Source organism: Muntiacus reevesi, chromosome 1, assembly GCF_963930625.1.
Source record: "Muntiacus reevesi chromosome 1, mMunRee1.1, whole genome shotgun sequence".
NCBI classification, from domain to species: domain Eukaryota; kingdom Metazoa; phylum Chordata; class Mammalia; order Artiodactyla; family Cervidae; genus Muntiacus; species Muntiacus reevesi.
The window spans coordinates 226,553,198-226,578,519 of record NC_089249.1 but is presented as its reverse complement, the minus strand read 5'-3'; the positions used below and the strand labels follow the sequence as shown (position 1 = coordinate 226,578,519).

Below are 25,322 nucleotides of genomic sequence, written 5' to 3'. Positions count from 1 at the left end.
AGAATCTGCATGCAATGAGGGAGACCTGGGTTCGATCCCTGGAGAAGGGAATTACAACCCATTCTAGTATTTTTGCCTAGACAATTCCGTGGACAGAGGAGCCTGGTGAACTTCAGTCCATGGGGTCGCAAAGAGTCAGACATGACTGAGTGACTAACACACACAAAGCATGCAATTATATTAAGCATGGTTTTTCTTTTATCCACATCAGTCTTCAGCCTGTCCTGCTCCTCTGGCTGATCCGTGTTGATGAGAATATCATTCTGGATTATTGCCTTTTCTGATGAAGGAAAAATCTGAGGACTTAACAGTTGATAAGTCCTTGTCATCAATTTTAATTATTGATGGAAAAAAGTTTGTGTATGTGTATATATACACACAGAAACACACACAATGGATTGTGGCAAGGGGGGTTTTTGTAACCATGGGAAGCCTGTCAAGATTCTGAGCCTTTCAGTTATAACATTTCAAGTTCGTTTTACCAGAGTCTCAATGTCCCTGGACACAGGCACGGATCTTCCCAGCTTCAAGGGTGTGTGCTAAGTCGTGTCACTGACCTGCTTGTTCTTGTATCCATGGCCAAGGACAGAGCAGTGCTTCTTCTTCCAAGAGTTTTGGGAGGCCTGAAGGGAGCCCTCAGCCTGAGCCGGTTCAAGATGACCTTGATGACAGATGCCTAAAAGAATTGAGGACAAGCTGACCATTTGTGTGATTAAGGGACAGGCTCTTTCTCCCTTGAAGACAAGTAAAGCACGTTGTGAGATTTGCTGTGCACTTTTCATTGTAGAAGCTTCTAAAGCAAGATGGATTCCTGATTTTAATGGTTGTTGCCTTAGATTAATTCAATCATTAGGAACATTGGGTAAAAATTTAACGATGTTGGCAGTCCCTGGGGATTGTGACCCAGCTCCAGAAGCCGCTTTTTATAGCATTAGAATTAGCATCAGTGTTGTCAAAAATAGATGTGCAAGCCTTCTGCCTTCAATATGATTACAAATATGTTTTAAATTTTATTGTGAAAGTGTTAGTTGCTCAGTTGTGTCCAACTCTTTGCAACTCGATGGACTGTAGTCTACCAGGCTCCTCTGTCCATGGAATTCTCCAGGCAAGAATACTGGCATGGGTAGCCATTCCCTTCTCCAGGGGCTCTTTCTGACTCAGGAATTGAACCTGTGTCTCTTGCATTGCAAGTGGATTCTTTACCATCTGAGCCACCAGAAAAGCCCCTACTACTATTGCAAATCCATTTTAATTTTATTGTGAGTTTTGAACAAATATGTGTCTTTTCCAAAGGAGTCACTGCTTATTGCTTGTCATAAACAGATATGTGTTTGTGTTGAGGTCTCTCTGCATACACAGCTAAATCATGTTGATCTAAATGGATGGTTGTTGGCGGGGGTGGTAGACTGGGGTTGGTGGGGCTGAAAGAGCTGGTTTAGGAGCTTTCTGTATGCCTGGTACTCTTATACGTGGATTGTCTTGACTTATTACTTGACAACTCTGTAAGATAGCTATAATTATTCTTCCACTTCAAAGATAAAGAAATTGAGGTCAAGAAAAGTTAAGTAATTTGCCCAAGGTCGAGGAAAAGCTAAAACTGGGATTTGATTCTGGAGCCTAAGTTCTTAATCACTACGTTATATTGACTGACAGTAACACTTTATAGAACAATTCAGCAATTCCTGAGAGTGGAGAGACAAAACCATAACACACAGCCATCAGTCTCCTACTGTACTATGTCCCTGGTGTGGCTGTACTCTGCCCCAAGCAACTTACGTGGGAACTATAGCAATCTAACACTCATCCTTTGTTAAAATGTCACATTTAATTATAAATCACGTGCAGTTATATCATGATTTTGCTCAAAGGCCTCAGTTTCCCTCTGCCTTACCAGTCTACCAGTGCTTTATTGTCACTTGTGATCACCTGTTTCACTGCCCACAATTCCTTCATGTCTCAGATCACCCATTTTCAGAGCCCACTCCAAGTCCCCCACCTCTATTGTCCCCCTTTCTGTCAGCCTTCTTCATGCCTGGCATAGCTCACAATTTCTCTGTCTTCATGACTCTCATTCCATGGTAGTCTGTCATTTTTTTTTCCCTTGGATGCTTGACTTCTTTATGTAATTTTGTAAACTCCTCAAAAGCAGGGACCAGCTGAATTATAGACACTTAAAAAATGAGTAGGAATTAGATCTGCATAGGGGTGTGTGTGTGTGTTCAGGTGTGGGGGAGCTTTGGTGTATGAGACCCAGCATGTGTAAGAAGGCAGTGGTGGCTCTGTCCATGACAAGGTGTCATTCCTGGGTGATGCCCTCTGCATGGGGTGCACGGTATCACTTCTCCTTTTATTCCTTTCCATGGACATGTGCTGGACTCTTCATGCTGGTTGTGTCCATTACTCATCAGAGAACATCAGGGCTGGTGAAGGGCAAGGATTTCCCTGATGCGAAGCCTGGATGGTGTTTCTTCCCCAATACCAACTCCTGGATGCTCGGGCCTGCCAATGAACCTGCTTTGGAACAGGATCGCTGATCAAGGCAGATACTCTCTTATAGAGTGGAGGCTATCACGTGTCTTGGGCATGAATCTTTTTGCCTCTGCCCATCTAATACAGGTACTTGAGTCAGGTGTAAGATGATGGATAAGCCTGAGGGGTGATGCCACGTATCAGGACTGCTAACTGCAAAGGACAGTTAGGACATGGTTCAAAGGAGAGCAACAAATGTGATTGTGGAGTCGGAAATTAGGGCATGTATGAAAAATAATTAGGAGTTGTAGCCTCAGGAAAAGAAGCCTGCAGGGAGACCTAGTAATTGTCTTCAAGCATATGAAAGCCAATTATACCATTGAGTCAGGTCAGCCTGCCTCTCCCCTGTGGAGAGGAGAGAAGTATGTTTAAACTTGAAGAGGAAGGGTTTCCACTAAATGTGGGATTGTTCCCTGCTGGTGTGAGCTGTTGCAAAACTGCTCACATCAGAGTTGGAGAAGGCATCCCTCTTTCTTGAGGAAAACCTTAGGCAGAAACTGGAGGCTGACTTGGGTATAGCTCAACCTTCTTTTAGCCTCTAGGACATGGTCATTGGGTTTGACTGTGAAAGACATTTAATAGGTGCCTGGGTCTAATCTTCAAGTGGCATCATTTGGTAGTGAGGTTACACCCAAAGCTCTTAGCTCTTCCTTCTCCTGGCTGTGTAAATTTGGGCAAGTTACTTACCTTCTCTGGACATCTCTTCCCTTTACTACAAAATGGAGATAATACACTTTGTGGCACTGTTGTGAGGATTTAATGGTAGCAGGTAGACAAAGAATGTAGTAACTATGTAACACAGTAAGAGTTCTAAATATACAGTAGCTAAATATTTACAGCAAAAAATATCCACTCTCTACCCTGATTTTGTTGATGTGATAAATGCAGAGATAGCTGTTCAGTGGGCAGAGTCAGACTAAGGTTTTTCAGATCCTTAAGCTCTGACCCCATAGGCAAATCAAAATGAAATCCATGCTGAACTACAAAATAAATGCAGGAAAGCTGACACGGTTCTGATGTTTACCCTGATTCTAGTCCACAGCTTGATGGTGCTGAGTTGTCTTTGAAATATCAGTCTCATAAAAATACTTTTGGTACACTAAGCACATGTCTTGTCTGCTGGCTGACTAATCCGGGCTGGTGATGAGATGGAGAAGCAATTGGATTACAGCTTCCATCTCTCGCTCAACAAACAGTTCTTGGTCAGGCAGCATCTTGGGTGCAAGAAATAGAAGCCAACTCCCTTGACTTAAGAAGATTTCAGAAACAGGTTTTTTGAGAGAAGGCTGACAGGAGTTCAAGGTACAGCTGGGGTCAGGGATGGGCTTGAACACTGGGCAAGAACCGAGGGCCCTGCTGAAGGTCATACGCTGGCGCATACATACACATATGTCAAGTCCAAGTGCTTGCCTGTGGTGAGTGTGATCCTTGGATTTTCTGAAGATTCTGAAAGAGATCTGGGGCTTGGGTTCGGACCACATGCTTATCTGCTACCCCAGGCCTCAGGAAAAGGAGGGATCTGGTCCCTTCACCATGGGATGAAAGGCAGGCGTCAATGGAGACCACATTCCTGTGAGTGCTACGTGGAAACAGGAGCCTGGGTGCTGGAAGAAAAGGAGTGAAATACTGGATGGAAAGAAGAAGGCAGGTATCCAGACACATTATTCACATGCTAGGCCCTGATAGCCAGTCATGTGCTCAGCGGGTTTGCCGTCTCCACCGTTCGCCTGCCCGTGTGTTTGCATCCTGTCTGCACAGGGAGCCGCTAGGTTCCAGGAGGGCAGGGACCCCCGGTGATGGGCTTTGTCTCTCTGTGTGACACCCAGTAAAGGTCTGGTCATCTGATGATCAATTGCATCACTGTTGATCAGATTCTGAAGTGAGTTCACCTCAGGTGGCGAGAACAGATGGTGATTGGGTGTCCCTGGTGTCAGGAGTGTGTATCAGACACTTGGAGCGTGCAGCTCAGTCTAGAAACAGCTCCTTAGCCTCAGAAAACCCACAGATACATCTCTATGACTACCAGCTGCGTTCCAGCATCATGTACGGTAGGCCTGGGTCTCTGGTGGGGAGGTTGAAAAATAAAATAAACTCATCCCCTCAATTGCTTTATTAAATAATGCACAGATGACAGGGCATGAAATATTGATGCACGGAGAGCTCGTCCTCCTGCCAGGGAGAGGGGCCGCTGGATAATTGGTTTTTCTATGTGGCAACTGAGATAGCTTGGAAATACTCTTACGATTCCCCTTAATGGATCAAACCCTATCTATTAATGGAGGAATGGACTCGGTGAGTCTTGTTCTCCAAATCCTCATTATCCTGGCGTAACCAAGACAGCAAAATGAATGGAAGGTCACGGCAAAGTATCGACGTTTCCATAGAAATCAGCATGCAGGATCAGCCATTTCCTGTGGGTTCAGTCTGAGGGCCCATTCTGACCACCTTTTTTACAGATTTGGAGGAGAATTATTACATTTTTCAATCCATCTGGAAAACTGAGAAATGTTGGTTTTGCGCAGGCCAGGACTGCATTCTGTGGCGCTGAGTGTTTCAGGGCAGGTGTCGTGGAACTCCTCCAGAGTGCTGTTCTAGAGAGGCAAGGTATGAAAATGTACAGTTCAAAGGCCAGATGCTTGGGCCATTCACTGGCCAGGGAGGCAGGCTGTCCCCGGTGATGTAACGTATGAGACATGCATGGCGCACCTGAGCAGCTGCTCTGGTAATCCGACTGGAATGTTACGTCTCGGTAACCTTGTAATTGGAGGGGCACGGGTAACATAGGTTTATTAGAAGGGTCCGGTCCCTATCGTGTTGCCCTCCCAGACATGAATGGCGGTTCACACTCCACTGTGAGTTTCTCTTTGTAGGGATTACTAGCTGATGAGCTCAGCAGGCCAAGAGATGCCATTGGATGCCCACTGTGTGCCGGCGTAGGCTTTCTTCTCTTGCCCCCCTCCTTTTTTGGTCGTTTGTAGTGTTTTATGACAGTTGCTTTGATCGAGGAATAAGTGAGAGTTGTCTTGATGTAAATAAAGATGTGCTGTGCTGTGTTAGTCGCTCGGGCATATCCGACTCTTGGCAACCCCATAGACCACAGCCTGCCAGGCTCCTTTGTTCATGGGGATTCTCCAGGCAAGAATACTGGAATGGCCTTCCTCCAGGAGATCTTCCCAACCCAGGGATCGAACCCAGGTCTCCCATATTGCAGGTGGATTCTTTACCATCTGAGCCACCAGGGAAGCCCATAAATATAGCTAGCTCTCAGTTACTTACAGCCCATGAGTGAGCTTTCCTCATTCAGCCAATCTTTACAGAGCCTCCATCACCAGCTACATTCTGACGTCTCTTAAGTGGTTGGTATAAAGGAAACACCTGTGAAAGGAGACCAAGAACTAGGATTTAGAACAATAGATTTGACCTTGGCCTGGCCATATCCTAGCTGTGTGCCCCTGGGACAGTGACTGAACCTCTCTGAGTCTTGCTTTTTCTTTTTTTTTCCCCCTGATCAGTGAGATGAGAAAACTCTTTATTTCCCAGACTTCTGGGGAGGCTTAAATGACACAACCTGTGTGAATGCACCTGTATTTTCTGATACATCATGGGTGTTGTCTAAATGTTGGTAGAAAGAGATTCTCACACACTTATCCATGAGGGATTTCTAGAGCTGGCAGAATTAGTCAGCAGAGGGGTGAGCCTGAGCAGATAACCCTTTGGTGAGATTCTTGAGAAGGATTAAAAAAAAACAAAAAACTTAATTTGGTAGAGGAGTAATGATTTAGATCCAATATTCAAATAGAAAAATGGGTTATTTTGAATGTTCTTGGTCCCATTAACAAAATTTAATCTAGTGGTGAAAATTTATGGGGCAGCAAGCAATCTGTCTTGGCTGATGGTGCTCAGAAGTGCAAATGAATACTTCAGCTAACCTCCTTGCTTTTCAGAGTTTAGCAGTGTGCGAACATTTACATTTCAAACAAGGTGGTCCTCGTGCCACTGTGTCTTTTTATTATCTGTGTGAAATACATGATTTTGACATAGATGGTCTGCCGACAACTTACATTTTCTGAGAAACCACATTGGATAGACAGAAATACAATCTATATAAATGAAAATAGCTGTTTGCGTGGCATAAGACCTTATGGATAAACTGCAGGTGTGTGGTTTGTAGGAGGGACAGGAAGATTGAGAGACCCACACTGGCGTGGAGTGAACAACAGGCTGAGTGTAGGCTGTGTCTTCCAACCTCATCTTTACTCTTGGAGGCAGACAGACTAGGATGTGAGTTCCTCTAGCTGTGTGACCTTGGCCTAGTTATTTGACATCAATGACCCCAGTTTCTGCACCTAACAGTTGGGGTACTGATAGCTCCTTCTCAGGGTTCCTGCTGCTGCTGCTGCTAAGTCGCTTCAGTTATGTCTGACTCTGCAATCCCATGGACTGCAGCCCACCAGGCTCTCCCATCCCTGGGATTCTGTAGACAAGAACACTGGAGTGGGTTGCCATTTCCTTCTCCAATGCCTGAAAGTGAAAAGTGAAAATGAAGTCACTCAGTTGTGTCCGACTCTGTGCGACCCCATGGACTGCAGCCCACCAGGCTCTGCCATCCATGAGATTTTCCAGGCAAGAGTACTGGAGTGGGTTGCCATTGCCTTCTCCGTCAGGGTTGCTAGGAGGATTTAATGAGATGGATGGTGTACGTAAAGTGCAGAGCACAGTGCTCTGAACATAGATCCATGTCCAGGAAATGTTGCCCATTATTGCTACTGCTACTATTGCATTACCTAGTAGTGCGTTACTAGGTCATTAGTAAGTAATGAGATAGTTAGTGACCTGTGAAAGCTTTAAAGCTTGAAACAAAATGTTGCATCAGCCAGTAACATCCTTTTAAAAGGTATTTAGGGAGTCTGCCTTTTGATAGGGCTTTGAACCCAGGAGGGGTATTAGGATATCAGCCTTACCTTAAACTTTTATTTATCTTTGGCCTTAGCTTTCCTGCCTTTCCCTGGTGACCATGCCTGCCACTCTTGCATCTATCACCAGAAAGTCTGTCACATGACAGCAGGTACTCTGTCTCTTCCATTCACTGGTATGTTTCTAGCACCTAAACCAAAGTCTGGCATATAGTAGGTGCTAAATACATATTTTATGTTGAATAAATCCATTGCCTTTCAATCTTCATCTGGTTCCTTCCTGTATCAGAAAGGTCTCTTCTTACTTCCCATCTGTCTTAATGAATTTAAAGGCCAGGTGTAGTTTCAGAGCTATATTTCCTTTTCTCTCTTCCTGGGGCTCAACATGCAGAGTAGATGGAACAGTGAGTGGGCTGGGAGTATGAGACCATGTTCTCATTTCGGCTCTTCAGCCAACTGGCTTAGGAACCTTGGCTGTGTTAGCCTCTTCTCTCTGGACTTCAGTTCTTCAGTAGTGTCACCTGGAAGCTGATTTATTAATTTCAGAAAGACCATGGGACAGAGATGTTCTCTGAAGGTTCTTTAAGGGTAACCCCCACTTTGCTGCACCCTCTTTTTCACGCCTCCATTTCCTGCCAGGCTCCATTACTTCTCATCCCCCACATAGACGTGAATTCAGACCCAAAGCTCCTACCAACACACCTTGAATATCTAAGCTAGGTCGTCGCAATTACAGAACTATTGGCATTCAGGGCCAGATAATTCTTTGTTGTGAGGGCCTGTCCTGTGGGTTGTAGAATGTTTAACACCATCCCTGACTTTTACCCTCTAAACGCCAGTGGCATCCTCCCCACCCCACCCCCACCAGTTGTGGCATAGACCTTGCCCAGTGTCTCTGTTTGGAGGGTGGGGTGGGGTGTCTGTAAATAATCCCTGATGTAGGCACAAATTCCCTCATAGGCTTATTTCACATGGCATTCTAAGAAGACAGACAGTTTTCTCAGGAGACTAGAGCAAATGGGAAGAGTGCATTGATCAGAGGCTTCTTTCCCCCCTAGAGACAGGGGAAAAGAAAAGAAAAAGAAAACAACTTTCTTATCCGCTTAAAAGTAGAAATATAAAGCTAGCTCAAATATTGTGCTGGGGCCCTGGATTCACGCCGAGATAATTCAGTGTATAATATATCACCAGAGATGAGGATAGGGAATGACAATTCTTAGATGTTACCCAGACTGTGACAGCTATTGGATCTTATTCTTACATCATGGAAATTGGATAGTGGTGGCACTGAATACTTGATGAAAAAGATAGGTTTTTAAAATATTCCGTCTTGCTCATATCTTAGATGTAGGAATATCCTAAAGAATCTTGAATACCGAAAAAATTTGGACAAAACATTTTCAGTGGTACCAGGATATTATAAACAATGTGTATGTGTTTATTGTAACCTAAGTGGTCATCTTTCATCAATGGAAGTATGATACTGGCAGCTCTGAGGGAAGTCAAAACTGTCTATAAGGTGGGAGCTCACAGTTTTGTAGATGATGCAGGACGAAAGCTGGTGGAAGTTGAAACCATAACTGAATGTGTAGATGAAAGCTGTAATGGTTTTATAGCATAAGCGATCATTGCCATTGAAGCCCAAAGAGATACCTGTGTGAGCTCAAGTCGATAGGGGAAGTTGGCCTTACCTGGGGGTAGAGTTGAGAGAGTCCCAAGGAACACAGGATACCTTGAAGGACTTTGACTCAAGCATCGGGGGGTTGGTTTTGATCCTCATTATTCCTGTTTGGAGACCTGTGAGACAACATACACTTTACATCATGTCAACTCTAATATATTGCATTGGCTTAGACTATTCTCCAGCCTCAGCCTCCCGAGTAGCTGGGACTATAGGCACGCGCCTGGTTTAGACTATTCAAAACAGAGGTGATCCCACTTTAAAAGGGATGTCTTTTCTTGCCTCATGTGCTTCTTGAGGTTGATATCCTTTGAGGTATCTTCCCAACTGAAAATCATCCATCCTCTAGGAATATTATATCTTCCATCATAAAGGAAAATGTCCCATGGGAGTGTGGTTGGGCTCCTGGTAGCCATGCTTGCTTTCTGGGACTCGATTCACCATCTAAGGCAATAGTCAACTGGATCACAGTGGGCCCCTGGTTCCAGCTGACTCTAGGCTGAGATTTTGAACTTAGGACCGAGAGGCACGGGACTCGAACTGTGCCTGGGAATCTGGGCGTCACTGCAGCCTCTCTCCTGTGATGCCTGAGAAGCTGGTGGTTTGAACTGAGAACTGATAAAGATCCTGGATGTACCAGTCACAGATACCCTGAGGACCAGATCATCCCAGGGCTACCCTCTGGAGGGCAGGGTTTGCCTAGGAGTCTTCTCAACAGCCCAGCCTGTCCTCTGCCCAAGGGCCCTCCTTGTCACAGTGTCCCCAGGACTCCTGCCCTTTGAAGGCACGGCTAGTGCCTCCTCCCCTGCTGACCTTCATGGGAGTGTCCTGCAGAAATCTTATGGCCCACGTTCCTGTGATACTCACAGTGTTTTTCATCTCCAAAGAGGAGCTTCTGAGAGCTATGATGTTGAGAAGGGTCTGCTCACCCCATCACTCTGCGCCTTCACAGCAGGCATGGTTCAGCGCATTAACTTACCAGGTGTTCATTTCTACTAACAAGGAGCATCCAACACCCTGAGACTGTGGTTTCTAACCACCGACCCTGTGACGTTCTCCAAAGACCATGAATCTCTACTACTTAAGGGTTCTCTGGATGGTAGCAACATAGCCTGGCTCAAAGATCACTTGCAGGAAGGATATTCAGGACTCATGGAGGCTGCAAGAGGCTGGGGTGGGAAACGCTGGCTTGGAAATGGAAAAGCAGTAAGGCAGCGCCCGAGGGCTGGGCGGCGGGGAGCACAGGCTGGTGATGCCCACTGTCCGCTCTGCCCTGGGGCCTCCCTTCCACTTGCCGAGTTACAGGAAGGTCACTGGGATTGAATGAACCAGGGTGGGGAGGAAGGATCAGTTGTCACCTGTCACTCCTGTCTGTTTAGTGATAAGAAGGCAATTTGAACCACTGTCCCACCTAGCCCATGCACAGTGGGGAGAGGTGATTCTGTGTACGGAAAACAGGCTGCTGCTAGGAAGAGAGGATTGAAAGACTCAGGTGAACATCCACTCTGGGTCCCTTTTGTCATGAAAATGTCTACAAAGTTGGGGGGGGGCAGGTTTTAGGCCCCCCGAAGCCTGTCCATAGACCCCTGGTTAACGACCGTTCGCCTAAAGAAATATGTTTATTCATATGAATGCCCAGGGAACGGGATTTCTGCAGGCTGTGATGTGGAGAGGTTGTTAATTGCAGGCCATGCAAATAGCAGAAACCTGTGCAGAGAGGGAAACCACATAGAAGATGTCCTTATCTGCCTCTCTGGGATAAACTGATGGTGAAAGCCCCGTCTCAAGGAAAATACTGGGGGCCAGGGTATGAGGCTCCTCGGCCACTCCCCTTCCATAGAGTCACCTCTGGGGTCTGACCACCCTAAGACTGATATTCAGCATAGTCAAGACTTGAAGGAAAAAAAAAGGCAGCGTAAAGTCTGTTAGGAGGGGAGAAGTCTCTAGGGCACAGGATTGCTAAATTAATTACACAGATGCAAAAATTCAAAGGAAGAAGAATTAGTCTGTTAAAGCTAAAAAAAAAAAAATTATGTTGTTTTGCTAAATACTGAAGTGCTTTTAGACTAAAGAAGACTAACCCTTTAGGAACATTTCATCCCAATTACTTGGGAGTCTTTGCTAAGAGAAGGAAGGAAGTTGCATGGTGCTGTTGTTTATTTTGTAGAGAAATAGCATGTTCTTCTGAAGCTATGGGTATTGTAGACAGCAGTGTCTTTGGGACCAGGCAGACGATTCTTTCAGGAGTGGAGAGAGGAAGGGACTGAAGTGAAAATGAGTGTAGAGGGGGCACAGAAAGAATCGATGCAATAGAGGAGGCAGCCATGTGGGAATGCAAGCCCAGGAGTGGCCAGCACGTCCAACAGAAAATAACTCAGGAATGTGTCTGGATTCCTGTACATTTCCCTCTAACTCATTACTGCTAACGTTGTAGTCAGATTTTAAAAGCACTGTCTGGGCTGATCAAAGCACACCTGTGGGACACTCCAGCCCCACCTGTTCTCTGGATCCTCTGGAGCAGGGTGGCTCTGGATCCACTTCTGTCTGAATGCTTGCCCGGTCTCTTGTGGCTCTAGATGCTTACGCATATTCTGTGGCCTTTATTTCCAAGGTCCTCTGTTATCTTAGTTGTAACACTAGCATGATGGTACCACCCATATCATGGAGTTGCTGTGGGGATTTTGTGCAAGCAGATATGGCAGGTACCTGGTGGCACTCAGGGGCTTGTCAGTGCCATAGGCATGGGGCGAGGCTCTCTCTTGTTCAGCACCCAGAATGATACCCGGCACGTAGTAGGACTCAGTGAATGTCTGCGCTTAATCAGTAGATGAATTATTAGATGTCAGACTCCTTTCAAGTAAACTATGTCCTACTAATTTCTTTATTGAAGTCCTAGGGAAGGAGTCGCTAAGGAATGTGTTCCCATAAGGAGTAATCTTCTAAGCAGTGGATATGGAAGCTCTTGGTGGGGAAGGGGTGGGTCGAGATGGGACTCCTGACCCAGGAAGTGCACGGAGGCAGATGCCAGTGGGGCACACAGAACCTGTCCAGCATGTTGCTTCATTTCTGCAGCAAGATTTGGGGGTTGTCCTGTCATAGCCCCTTCCCACCGCTCAGGGTGCAAAGGCACCTGCTTCCCCATGAAGAAGGTATCCCCGAGCTCCCTGATTCTGTGGTTCTGGGAGCTTCCTCTATACCTGATGAAACTTTGTCATACTCCATCTTATTAATGTCATTGCCTGACACAGTGGTGAATTCAGTCTGAAATACTGTCAGCTTGCAATTTTGAAATGAGTTAAAAATCACTGGGCTGCTTCATCAGCCTGAGTTAAAAATCCTGGGTTTGGGCTTGGCTTCCAATGAGGGTGACTTGTTAGGAGGGAGTGAGATGGCCCAGCGGGGCTGCCTTTGTGACAGCAGCTTTGAATTGGCATCAGGGCCTGTGGCCTTTGATTGGACAGGGCTCACAGAAGGGCAGACGATGTTTTTGTTTGTCAGAGGAAGGAACACACCAGGGAGATTTGTTGCCCATTTTAAAAACGATCGGGCATGAAGTGGATACTGTTTGGATTACAGAAAAACATATCTTCTCATTAGCTTTTTCAGGATCACAAAAGGCCCTATGGCTGGTGCAGCCCCAGCCAGTGGGATCTGATGCCAACAAATCTCTGTGACACATTTGCATAGGGAAGCAGTGTTCAGGACAGAGGGAGTCTCTTTCATTTCATCCTTTGTCTTCTCTTTTCATTCTGTTCGGTATCTTTACAAAGTGCCAGGTATGCATTTTCAGCTTGAATTCACTGAGTGGAAGGGGAGAACCTTCCAGTCACCAGCCTGCATTGGCTGCCTGGGTGATGATGGATGCTGAGTGGAGTGAGCAGGTTTCTGACATGGGAAGTGGTGAGGGTGGAGTGGGGATGAGGGAAATGGGCTGGGGAGACACTGGTGGGGGCTGCTGCAGACAGCAAGACCAGGCTGGCAGTAGGGGTGGCTTCCCCTGACTACTTAATCCATTGGGACTACTTAGCAGCTCTCGTTTGCCTCACTGTATGAAAATGAGCTGCTTAGCTTTTACTCCTAATGTCTCCTTCCTTCTTTCCTCCTGCCCTCCCTCCCTCCCTCCTTTCCTTCCTTCCTTTTCTTTCTTGTTATTCCTCTGTGAGAATGTCAGTTCCTTAAGAGCAAGGACTTTGTCTGTCTTGCCCATCTCTGAGTGCCCAGTGCTTTAATGGTACTTGGCATGTGAAATGAGTTTCATAAATATTTGCAGAATTGATGGGCCAAAGTCTTTCCTGTGTTAAATACAAACGTGCTTGTCTAGAGGCAGATGCTCCAGGGACTCCTCCAGCTCTGAACCTTTGTGACCTAGAAATGAAAGATTTCTCCAAAGATACTCCTGGTGCAGACAGTTTATTCAGCATCAACTGAGCGTATCCCTTGGAGTCGACACATGTCAGGGGATTTGGGGTTCAGAAGTGATGAGCCAGACTCGGTCCCTAGCCTCACAGAGCAAGACAAAGGACTGATTATGTCCGTGGGCTGGTGGGCCATTCATTCACTGACTCAACAATTGTTGTTATCCCCGGGATATTTCAGACTGTGTGGAGGTGAGGGGCAAGCAGGAGTGAGGAAGAAAGATACTGTCTGTAGTCTCCTGAGATTTCTACTAGGTTCAACAGACTTAGAGTCATGTTCCAGTTCTGTCACTGATTAGTTGCCTGACCTTAGGCAAGTTCTGATATGTTTTCTCATCTATCAACTGGAGATAAAATTAACCTCATAAAGTAACTGCAAGAAGGGAATGGGTCTTTGTATCAGACATTGCAGTCTGGACTCTAGAGGCATGAAAGCATAACAAGCTTTTGAAGGATACAAGTTGTCTGCTGTAACTGAGAGCAGAGTAAATATCGGAGGAAGAGGAGAAATTGGGCAGAGAATAGGAACTGAATTTTGGAAGAGAAGTTTGAGGCCAGATTGTGGAAGATGGTACATGAAGGTCTTTCTTTAATTTTTTTTTTTAATTTAAAATCCATAACTTTAACAAAAACAAGAACATCAGTTCTTCTCCTTTAGTGGGGAAAAAAAAACCAAAAAACTTTGCAGCCCTTATAGTATCTAAAGATGATTATCTCCCTACTCTGTCTTACCTGCTGGGTACCCAGTATTTATTGCTAAAGAATGAAAATGAAAGATTTTGCTCCTTGTGTTTATTCCACATTTGTCTTAGGAAACCTCATAGGTACTTGCCCATAATTTTTCATTGCATCTGTCTTCCGTATGCAGTTTAGACCTGATTTATATTTTACTTTAGCACTATCAGCCTTAGCTTAGAATAATGGAAGGGAGGGAATTGGCCCTTGAGCAGCGCGTTGGTGAAGAGACAGGCAGGAAAGAGGACTGGTTGTAAGCAGGGTTGGAATTTTGAATCGCTCAGCTTATTTGGATGCATGTGGAAAATTGTATTTCGAAATGATTGAACAGTGTGGGACACAAAAAACAGAGGAACATCAAGAATACACAAGATTTAAATGATCCGGCACTTACTAAAACCTACAGTGGGGGATGCAAGCATTCCTCTCTCAGCTTGCCGTGGTTTCTAATAGCTAAGAAGATGCCCCAAGAAACCTCAGCTCCAATCAGCACTAACTTTGTCATGATTGCCTCAATGTTAACAGTTAAGGAGTGGAATTTAATAACCTTGGGAGCCATCCCAAGAAAGCAGAAATGAATCTGTCCTAATTGGAGAAAGAAAGGACTTGGGAATGAATAGTCTCCGATTACCCATTTAGAAATCCAGAGCCAAGAGTTTCTGAAAACAGTGGGAGGGATGAAAGTGATAACAGCTTTAATTTTGATAGTTGTACCTGGAGAGCCACAAATGCTTCGTAGCTCATTTATAAACCTCACCCCATGCTTGGAACACTGAAGACTCAAAAAACTTTGGTTTCTGCAGGGTCAGTTCTCTAGAAAACCTCGGGATCTTTCCCGAGGGGGATAGTGATAGTCCTGGGACAGATGGCGTGGAGTGGGGGTCTCCTCCAGGGGGCACAGGATACTGTTTTGATTCATCCGTTTTAACTGGAGCTGCTTTCTGGTCTTTGCAAGAATGAACAATTTGCTATTGATTTTCCACCATACATATCAGTACCCTGGAGAGCTCTCTGCTTCCTTCTAGGACTCTTTAAACTCAGTAAATCCTTGAAACACTTCTCAAACTTTTCTACCAAAATGCCCCTAAGGGCAAGTAAGAGTAAATATCTACTTTCAGCCTCAGGAGGCACAATTCACTGTGAGCCCATACATTTTGGAAGCCTCTTTGATATGAGCTTATGTGAATTTTGCATTCTGGTCTGTGGTAGACAAGTGATTGTCTTAATAAAAAAAAAAAGTTTAAAATTATCTAAAATTACCCACCATCTAGTAAAATAGATGTTGCAGGGGTAGTCACTGTGAATTTGCATCCTCCTTGGCCCACCGTAGTCTGAGAAGCAAGGGCTAGATTAGATTGTGAAAAGCAGAAAGAGGAGACGGGGCTGTGATAGATACATATGGTGTGGGGACTGCCTATTTTTCATTGATTTTTAGGCTTGTTGGGAGTGTCCAGTGAATGAACACCATGTTGCTTAACTCAAGCTTGTTGCAGAGCTTCTACTCCTGAGAAGGCAACATGGCACAAAGCTCTGAGAGGTCATTTGAGCATCTGGGGTAGGTTTTCCCCGCAGTCTTTACTGTTCTGGTTTCAGTTAACACCTGCTCCTGTCTGGCTTCTGTAGGTCAGGATGGAAAGCAATCTGATGGATGCCCGCTAGCTCATGATCCAAATGCACCAACTTTGCCCACCAAACCTGCCGGGCTGAGCCTTGCTGTCCATTTATCCCCAAGCCCTTGGCTGCTGGGATCAACACTGTTTGCTAGATTCTCTCTCCTTCATTATTCTCTTTCCATCACCACCCCCCACCCCCACCACTATCTTTTTACCAGTGGTTCTTGAATGTAGGCTCTTAGGATACCTTATCACTCAAATCCCTTGATTCTCCAGTAGAATTGTTCAAAGCCCAAAGACTTTCTCTCAAAAAAGGAAAAAAAAAAAGTATGACCATGAAGGTTGTGCTCTTAGTGAATGTAACGTAAGGGAAGGAAAGATTTTATTCTTCATTTCCAGACCTTACAGTCTCTGACATGAGACAAAGCAGAGCACAGCTCCACTCGAGATACAGAATGCCTCAGTTGTCATGCATTGGCCTCAGCGGTGGTGCAAATCTGGTTAATCAGCAGAGGGGTTCTGGGTCAATTGGACCTGAGCTTGATGCTCAAAAAGAAGCTTTCATGCTTCTTCCTATGGAGATGAATCTCACATTTGAGCCCGGAAAGGCTAAATAGCATCACAGCACCAGGATCTTGAGTCTCTGAAATGCTTGGGGTCCCCGCCCTAGGTGTACATTCCCTTTATCTGAAGAGCTGGTAAGAGGATGATAACATGGACCATATGTCAAGCTCTGCGCTCAGCACCTTTCACACATATCTCATCAGGTCCTCACAACACTCCAGTGAGGCAGGTCTGTCTGTCTGCAACTGAACCCTAACAAGGTAAGTGACCCATCAAGATACATTGATAGGAAGCAGCCAACTGTGCCTCTCCTCTCAAACTCATGCCTCTCTGATCCAAACCCTTGGGCAATATTCTAGATACAATAATTTTTTTTTTAATTAGTAGAGTTTTTAAATTTCCTCATTCTACTATGGTCAGCTACTATGGCTGCAGTATAATGTAGAATCATGCTCATTAGCACTAAAGGAGTTAGTTCTCTGAGAAAAGCTACGTGTTTTATAAGAGCTTTAATTGCTTTGAAGTGAGGCCCAGGTACGAAAGCTAGATTTTATGAGCTGTAGAATTCTTAGAACTCTTTTAAGTATACCTTTTTTTTCCTGGAAATATTTGATTTTTATTGTGCTTTTTATATCCTCTTATTTTCCGAGGTTATGGAACTGGTCTCAAGTAGTTCTGTCTCCTTTGTTCATAAATGTCTGATGAATAATTTCTGTCAATTACAGTGAAATAAAACCCAAGAGCTTTCGCTATTACAACATTTTAGTAAATTCTGGCCATTTTAATGGATGAGAAGGTTAAGACTTCTCTGTGCACGGTGTCCTGTCCCTCTATAGAGAGCCACGACTATTCTCAGGTCTATCGATCACGCTGCTTTGTCTTGTCCCATGTCACCACCAGGCATCCTGAACATCCCCAGTAATATGGACCATATACATGCTTCACAAAACCCACTCACAGAAGGAACCACAAGGCTCACTAGTTCCATGTTGTTTCTTATGTCAGAGACAGAAAGAGAGAAAGTTAAGTTCACTGGACATCAACACTGACTTGGAAAGAAACTTTGACTTTGGTATTCATTATAAAAATCACATAAGTTTATTCACATATCCAAGCATTTGGCTTTGACTTCTCTTGGTACCATGTTCTCTTCACAGAAGGCAGTCCTCTTGGGGATCCTATGGGTGACATGATTCTCAGGGGAGGTGGACAGAGGGGTTCTGTAAGGCTCCTGCTTGGCACTGTAACCATTACTTTTATCCCCTCTTCTCGTGAGTGGTGTGGTGGCTCCAAGTATCACCTTTGTTGTGAGACTCACCTAGATTGAAATCCAGAGTTACCAGCTGTGTGACCACGGACAGGTTACTCAACATCGTCAATTTCCTCATGAGTTCATTCATACTAAACTGGTCTCTGTATCAGTTACCTCAGTGGTGAATTAGAATAATAGTACATTATTCTGCAGGTTGGTTGATGTCACCGTCTCGGTTGTCAGCCCCCTGATGGGATGATGCTTTATGTAATAAAATGCTCTTTTCTTCCCTTTTCCCACCTCAGTTCTTTTCCTCTCCTCTCTGTTTTCTTCCTCTCCTCCATCCCTCTTTTGAAGGGAAATCAATTTCTTGGTGAAAATGCAGAGTGAGGGTCCTTTCCTTCAGCATTCCAGAGCAGCTAGGGGGTGGGGGAAGGCACTGAATAAAAGTTTTAAGAAAGGGACACTGACTAATAACATTTTGTGGCCTGTGATTTTATGACGCCTATTTTCACAGCTGCTCTAGTGAACACATCTTAATGCATTCATGTCAAATGATCAGGATGTGTAAATTAGCCATGTTGGACTTATCGGTTTGCTCATAGTGTCTCATTTTGCACATGAACGGCAGTGGAGAGCAGGCAGGAAGGAGGGGGGTGTTAAAGCTCTTCCCCACCACTGCTGTTCCAGCCCCAAACAGTACATCCTTAACTCTTACATCTCAGAGGCAAGAGTGCTGTCATCTCCCAGGGATAGAAACTTGCTCTTGCCTCCAGCGATGGTCATGACTCATTGTCTCCCTGATGTAGAGATTCTCCAGGAAGCTGGAGACTGTGCCTTTTGTAGACTGCTGAATGACAGGCTGCAGTGGTGGTGGCCTGCAGGCACAGGCAGTCTGCATTGATTCACAGCTTATCTCAGGGACAGCCCCAGAAGACAAAGGACATTCCGGAGAAGCTGAGGGCCCTGGTGTGTGAGTGGTAGAGGCTGGGGCTGGTGCTTCTTTTCAAGGAAGCAGGATAGGAAATGGAAAGCACGTCTCCTTTGGATGTAGACAGCCCTGATTTTGAGGCTTTGCCACTTATTAACCATGTATTGTCAGAAAGCTACTTATCCATTTCAAATCCATTTTCTCATCTTTACCTTCCTCTTTCACTTAATATACCATAAACATCTACCTATGTTAATACATATAAACCTACTTTTTAGTATTCCTTTTTAGTAGCAGGACAATATTTCATAAATGGATGTCTTGTGATTAAGATAACCATTTCCCTGTAGATGGTGTTGTGGACTAAATGCTTATGTCAAAGCCATAATCCTCATTGTGGCTGTATTTGGAGAGGGAGTCTTTCAGGAAGTAATTAAGGTGAAATGAGGTCTTAAGGGAGGCACCCCGATACAATAGGACAGGGATCATTATCAAAGGAGGCATCAGAGAGCTTGCTTGCTCTGTGAGTCAACCTAGAGAAACCCATGTGAGGACACAGTGAAAAGGTGGTTGTCTGTAAGCCAGGAAGAGAGCCCTCACCAGAAACTGGGGCTCTCATCTCAGCCTGTCAGCCTCCAGAACTGTGAGAAAATAAATTTCTGTTTTTCTAAGCCACCCAATCTCTGGTATTTTGTAGCAATCTGAGCGGATGGATATAGATGAACATTCAAGTTGTTTACAGTTTCCCCTTATTGTAGACCATAAAGATATGTTTTTGCCTAACACTTTCATCTGCTAGGTCATTGGATATTTCTTTTTGCCCTTCTTTCCATTTATTATTAAAGTTTTCATACGTATCAAAAGTTGAGGGAATGATAAACACCTATCTTACCTATGTTTTATGGTTGTTAGCAATTAAAGACATGGTTGAAAAATTGCCCTCTTAAAAGGCTTTTCATAGTTTATACCATCTCCTGCAAACACACACAGACTACTATAAGAGAGAGGATACTTTTAGTTATAATGTTTTCAAACCCTTTAAAGGGAAAGAAAAAATCTCTTCCCAGGAGAGTACTTCTGGTTGGAAGCACTTTTTTATTCTCTTCCTCTTTGTGCTTATCTGTCCTCTGTCCCTGCCCACTTCCATCCTCCAGTTTTTAGACACACACATCCAGCCTTCTGTATTACTCACCTGTCCTGTTTAGACACACGGCCAATAGCCCCTTTGTTCAGTCTCAAAGAGCATGGCCAAACCCTTGACATGAAAGCTGAGAACAGAGACAGAGTCTTTCCAATCTGCCATTCTTCCGTGGTTCCAGCAAAATCCTATGGGTGGAATCTTCTGCTTTGTATTCAGTGAGGCTATGTCGTCAGCTAGTAAACAAGCCCCTCTGGAGAGGTGGGGGAAGCAAGATGCATGCATGGGTTACCATGGGGACAGACAAGCCATAATAAATGTTTGGGATCTTAGCTTGACAAGATTTTAGCAGTTTGGAGTAATTTCATTGTCAATCATCCATTAAGTCACTCCTAATGAATCACTGGGAGTGTCTTTGCTCTTCAGAATGAACCTCACATGAGCATGATTTGGGCAGAGAGCAACCTTAAAAGGAACAGGGAGACAGCAAACAGTCATTAATTTGTCAACTCTTTGTGAATTGAGTGGCCTTTTGTCAGAGGAAGTTTACAGAAGTCACCGGAGAGGACCGTGGGTTCATATGGTGGTTTTAGATGAAATCTTGACTTCTTGGTTTTACCAGGTAGCCTGGTTGCCTTCCAGAATCCTGTGCAGCTTCATGGCCCCAGGGAAGGCGGTCATGGAGGTTCCTCAGAGGAGGAAAGGGGTCACTAAGAGTTGACCACTGAGCCCTCTACTCTGACACTGCCTCTCATTTGCAGTGTGAGAGTGTGCAGTGTGTCTGTTCTTATCAAAGGACCACTTTCCATGTAAAATGTATATATAAGGTTTTCTACCCCCTCTCCACCAGCCTCAGCACAGGAGGGGGTGCCATGCTTGTCATCACTAAGAAATTTGGTGGCCATGGTCCCCCAAAGTCTTCATTGTGGTGTCAAGGTCCCCCCATGATGACACTGCCGTCTCATCCCATGCCTGCTCTAGCCTGCTTCCAGCCTGGTGAAATGTTGCCATTCCCCAGACTTGCCACCATTTCTCTTACATCTGAAAAGGGAATTTCTTTTTCCCTGGAGTCTTCTTCCTCATCCTACTACCTGGGTTAAACCCACTTTTCCATAGATAACAGTCTGTCCGGGAAGTCTCACCTAACCCACTGAAAGGCTGGATGTGGTACCTTCCTTATCTCCCTTAGTGTACAGAGCTTACTCTCATATTACCTGTCTCCTCTGTTGAGCTGTGAACTTCCGGAGGGCAGGAATGACATCCTGTTCACTCTAGAAGTGCCAGCCTAAAATTTGCTCTGCAAATGTTAAAGGAGTAAATAAACTGTCACATCCCCAGGTAACTCTCAGGGACCCATTGTTCAGCCCACAGAATGGAACATCCTCTCATCCCAGCATCTTTGAGGTGGAACCCTGGTCTGCTCTTCCAGGTATTATAACCATTTGCCAGTGAGCTTATAGGATGTGCTTAAGGACAGCAAAAAGACTTGATTTAGAATTTTAAAGTCAACATAGCTAATTAAAAATTACCTCATACTGAAAAATAAGTTCTGAAACAATTATAATAATTAAAATATCACTACCTTAATTGAGACCAAGCAGTGAGCTTAAAAAATAAAATTAAAAAAACCTTACATGAAGCCTGTAATTAAGTGGCTTTTGAATTTGATGTTTTTCAGCTTGACAAATTTGTTTAAATTAATTCATTCTTTTTTTCCTTTGAAAAATGTTTTGTAAAAATTATTGAAAAAATTAACTGGACATGTATCCTATGCCAGTTGACACTTGATTGGTTTTTGTGAATGGGCAGGAAAGATGCAATTAACCTTCTGTGGGTACCTGTTGGGCATACTCTCTTGCTTGAATCCACATGAGTCCTGCAGGTATTTGATAGAAATGGAGGGAGCAGGGCTTTGGCATCTTGTGGGGATTGCTGAGTCTTATCACCAGGCATGCGCTAGGGGAGAGAGAAACTTGGAGCACAGTCTGTAGAAACCATTAGCGCCTTGACAAGGAGGCTTCTGCCCCTGGTCAGGGTTATCACTCACTCTCAGCCCTCTGTCACTGCCTTCTCCCCTGCATGGTTTCCCTCCACCTTATTAAAGGGCCTCTCAAATACCACTTATTATTCTGGTCTCCTATTATTTCTTCTAGAAAGTGGAGCCGCACTGCCCTGCCCAGTACAGGTGTGGGTGCCTGTCAGTCACCACAGCCTCAGGGGTGCTGGAAAGAGCATATCAGAGAGGCAGCATTTACATGGAAGTGGCACACTCCATCACCATCTTTACCCCCTTTCAATCCCAAGTCTGCTGTTTTGCAAAAACAAGATGCGTCCTGGTGATTAAATAAACGCCGACAGCTTGATTTGTTACTGTTCTGTTGTTCTGTGAAGTTCATTTACTCTAAATAATTCCCATACATGTTTGAAGTATTCACAACCTGGTAATTAATTTTTAGCGGTCTTGATTTCTATATGCAAATTGTTAAGTAAGTATGCGTATAGAGTTAAATAGCTGATGATTTTTATTTATTAGTATTTCTGGTTGGAGGTTTTTTTAAAATTTTCTTCTTTTTTTTTTTTTTTTAAAAGAAATGTTAGCTTCAAGAATTGGAGGAGCAGGAATTTCCCTGATAATCCACAGGTTAAGACTCCATGCTTCCAAAGCAGGGGGTGTAGCTTCAGTCCCTGGTCTGGGAACTAGGGACTATGTGTACTATGCTGCACTATGTGGCCAAAAGAAATAAAGAGCTATCGTAAAAAAATTACAAAAAAGAAAACAAAATAATTAGAGTAGGGTGATCTATCAGTTCAGTTCAGTCACTCAGTCATGCCCAACTCTTCGAGACCCGATGAACCGCAGCATGCCAGGCCTCCCTGTCCATCACCAACTCCCGGAGTCCACCCAAACTCATGTCCATTGAGTCGGTGATGCCATCCAACCATCTCATCCCCTGTCATCCCCCTCTCCTCCTGCCCTCAATCTTAGTATTAGCTTAATGGTAGAGTAACAGATGGCAAGGTTGTAGAAAGAAAATTGACGGCCACTGACCACATGACTCCTTTGAGGGGTTGCTGCCTTCAGAGGGGGTAGGCAGAGGGCACAATTGCCCATGGTGGGCATCCTCCTATTCTTGGGGGGATATCGAGGCCATGTGACCCAGCCTTGACGGCACCAGCCCCCCTGGATACCCCTTGCTTTTATTCCTGAAGACTCAGCCTGCCCTGGAGGCCTCTCAAGAACAGGTGCACCTGGGCTCAATAGTTGGTGTGAGATAGGGCCCCACATCAGCCTTTTTTCATCATACAGTTTTTATATTTATTATTTTATATGCTGGGGCTTCATTGCCATGAGGGTTTTTCTCTAGTTGCGGAGAGCAGGGGCTCTCTTCCGTTGTTGTGTGGGCTTCTCACTGCAGTGGCTTCTCTTGTCGCAGAGCAGGGGCTGTAGGCGTGCAGGCTCAGTAGTTTTGGCACACAGGCTTATTTGCTCCCTGGGATATGGGATCTTCCTGGATCAGGGATCGAACCTGTGTCTCCTGCATTGGCAAGCAGATTCTTTACCAATGAGCCACCAGGGAAGCCCCACATCAACCTTTTTTAGGAGGCTCCGGGTGCTTTTCATGCCACTGGTGTATCGTGTTGAGGAGTTTGGGTTCTGGAGTCAGCCGACCAGGTGTTGTATACTGAACGTCCTTCTCGTCTGCTTTGTACAATGGACACAGGAGCAGCAGACACCGCTGTGGGTGTTTGTGTGAGAATTAAGTACAGTAATCCAATTAAGGGCTTAGTTCACTGCCTGCATGTCAAAAGCACTGGGTACGTGTGAGCTATCGTTCTGGTTATTATGAAGGCTTATTATTCATTCTGGGAATGAAATCCAGACACACAAAATAACAGACACCTAGGAGGCACTTAACATGTTCCCAAGTTTGTTGGCAGCAAAGATGGACTTATTTCACCCTAATGACAACCTACAGCAATAGTAGGGACCAGTTATCCCATTTCACAGAAGAGAAAACTGAGGTAGAGGTTAGGAAGGAGTGGAGGCAGCGTTCACTTGGATCACTGTGTCTAGAGGCTGTCCTTCCTGCTCCACTCAGCGGACTCACTTTCCTTGAGATCTCACTATTCACTGTGGTCATCTGGACCTCAGTTTGGATGGCACATGTCTGTGAAATTGACTGCTAAAGCTAAAAGAAGCTTAAGTTGGGCGATAAGACTTGTCACATAGTCCTGCATATTTTGACATCCATTGCCCTTGGCCGGCCTGGTGTTTTTCATCTCTGAGATCCACTCCAGTGGCAATCTCACAGGGTCTACGACGCTTGGCACCTGTCAGGGAAATACTTCACTTGGTTCCTGTGGCTGAGGCTGCCAGAGGCCTGGTCCCCATGTTTCTTCAGGGGTCTGATCCGCATATTTCTTCAGGCCCCTAAGTGTCTGTCTTCATCCTGTGGTGACTGAGAGTGTGAGAAGGGCAGTAAAGAACTGGCATGGTCATTCTCAGTGGTCATCCAGATGTCATGAACTGTTAGCTCTGTGCTGTGTGTGTCTTGGAGAACGAGTCACAGCTGGCTTCACTGGAGCCCTAGGTGGGGGGTTGGAGGGCAGTGTACAAGGAGAAGGCTGCTGTCCTGAAATGCACCAACCTCCTGGCTCCTCATGAGGACATCCCAGGAAGCCAGAGAATTCTGCCTGGAGCCAGGAGGTTCCTGCTGCAAGTTTCTGGAAGGCCCAACCTGGGAAGGCTCTGAGGCCAGACACAGACCCCTGCCATTCACTTTCCAGAGGGGATGCCTTTAGCTTAAGAGCTCAGAGTGAGCGCCCTGTCCCTGAAGCATCTCTCTCTCCTGCAGTCCATTTCCTGCTGCTAAATGCCAGGCAGCCGGGCACACCCACCAGGGAGTAGGCTCCACCAGGTGACTCCCCTGGAAACAAAGCCTGAGTCTTTTTGCTCACCTGACTGGCCTGGAAATGCACCCTGGTTTCTGTTTGCAGAAGCTGAAGCTGTTGCAGTGGAGGGAGCCTCCTTGAGCAGTTCAAGCCCCAGGAAGAAATACCTTCAGACGTAGTGTGTTCAGGTCCCTTGTGATGTTCCCTGGGGCCTTCGGAAGAAAACGATTGAGATTCTAGGGCTAGGTGGCCTGACAGGAATCCTTACTTCCTCAAAGGGCAGAGTGTTCATGACCGCTGAGGGGCCCCAGGGTTGAGAGGGCATGGTATTAATATTTCTTAGAGTCGTTTTGCTTTCCCTACTCGGGATGCAGATTTGTTTAAAGGAACGTGTGTTGGGGGAGGACGTGGGAGCGTGACCTCGCCTGGCTGTGGAGGGCAGGCAGGACAGACTGACCACCTGATAAGCTTTTGGCCCCGGAGCTGGGAGATGGCACTATTGCTTTTGTTTTGCAGAGAGCTCCCTGTGGCCTCTCTGCTCTGAGGAGCATGTGCATCTCAGCCTGTGGGGTGCTGCCTGGCCAGGGGCCGGCTACTCTGCCTGTTCTAGAAAGTGCTGCCGTATATGATGTGCTGGCTCTGAAGACCCTTCTCCAGT

At 45.3% G+C, this 25,322-nt stretch overlaps 1 protein-coding gene across 1 annotated transcript in view; it reads left to right on the top strand.

Moving 5' to 3' along the window:
* SPOCK1 (SPARC (osteonectin), cwcv and kazal like domains proteoglycan 1) overlaps positions 1–25,322 on the top strand; it is a 564,419-nt gene that overhangs the window by 342,367 nt on the left and 196,730 nt on the right. The window lies entirely within an intron of this gene.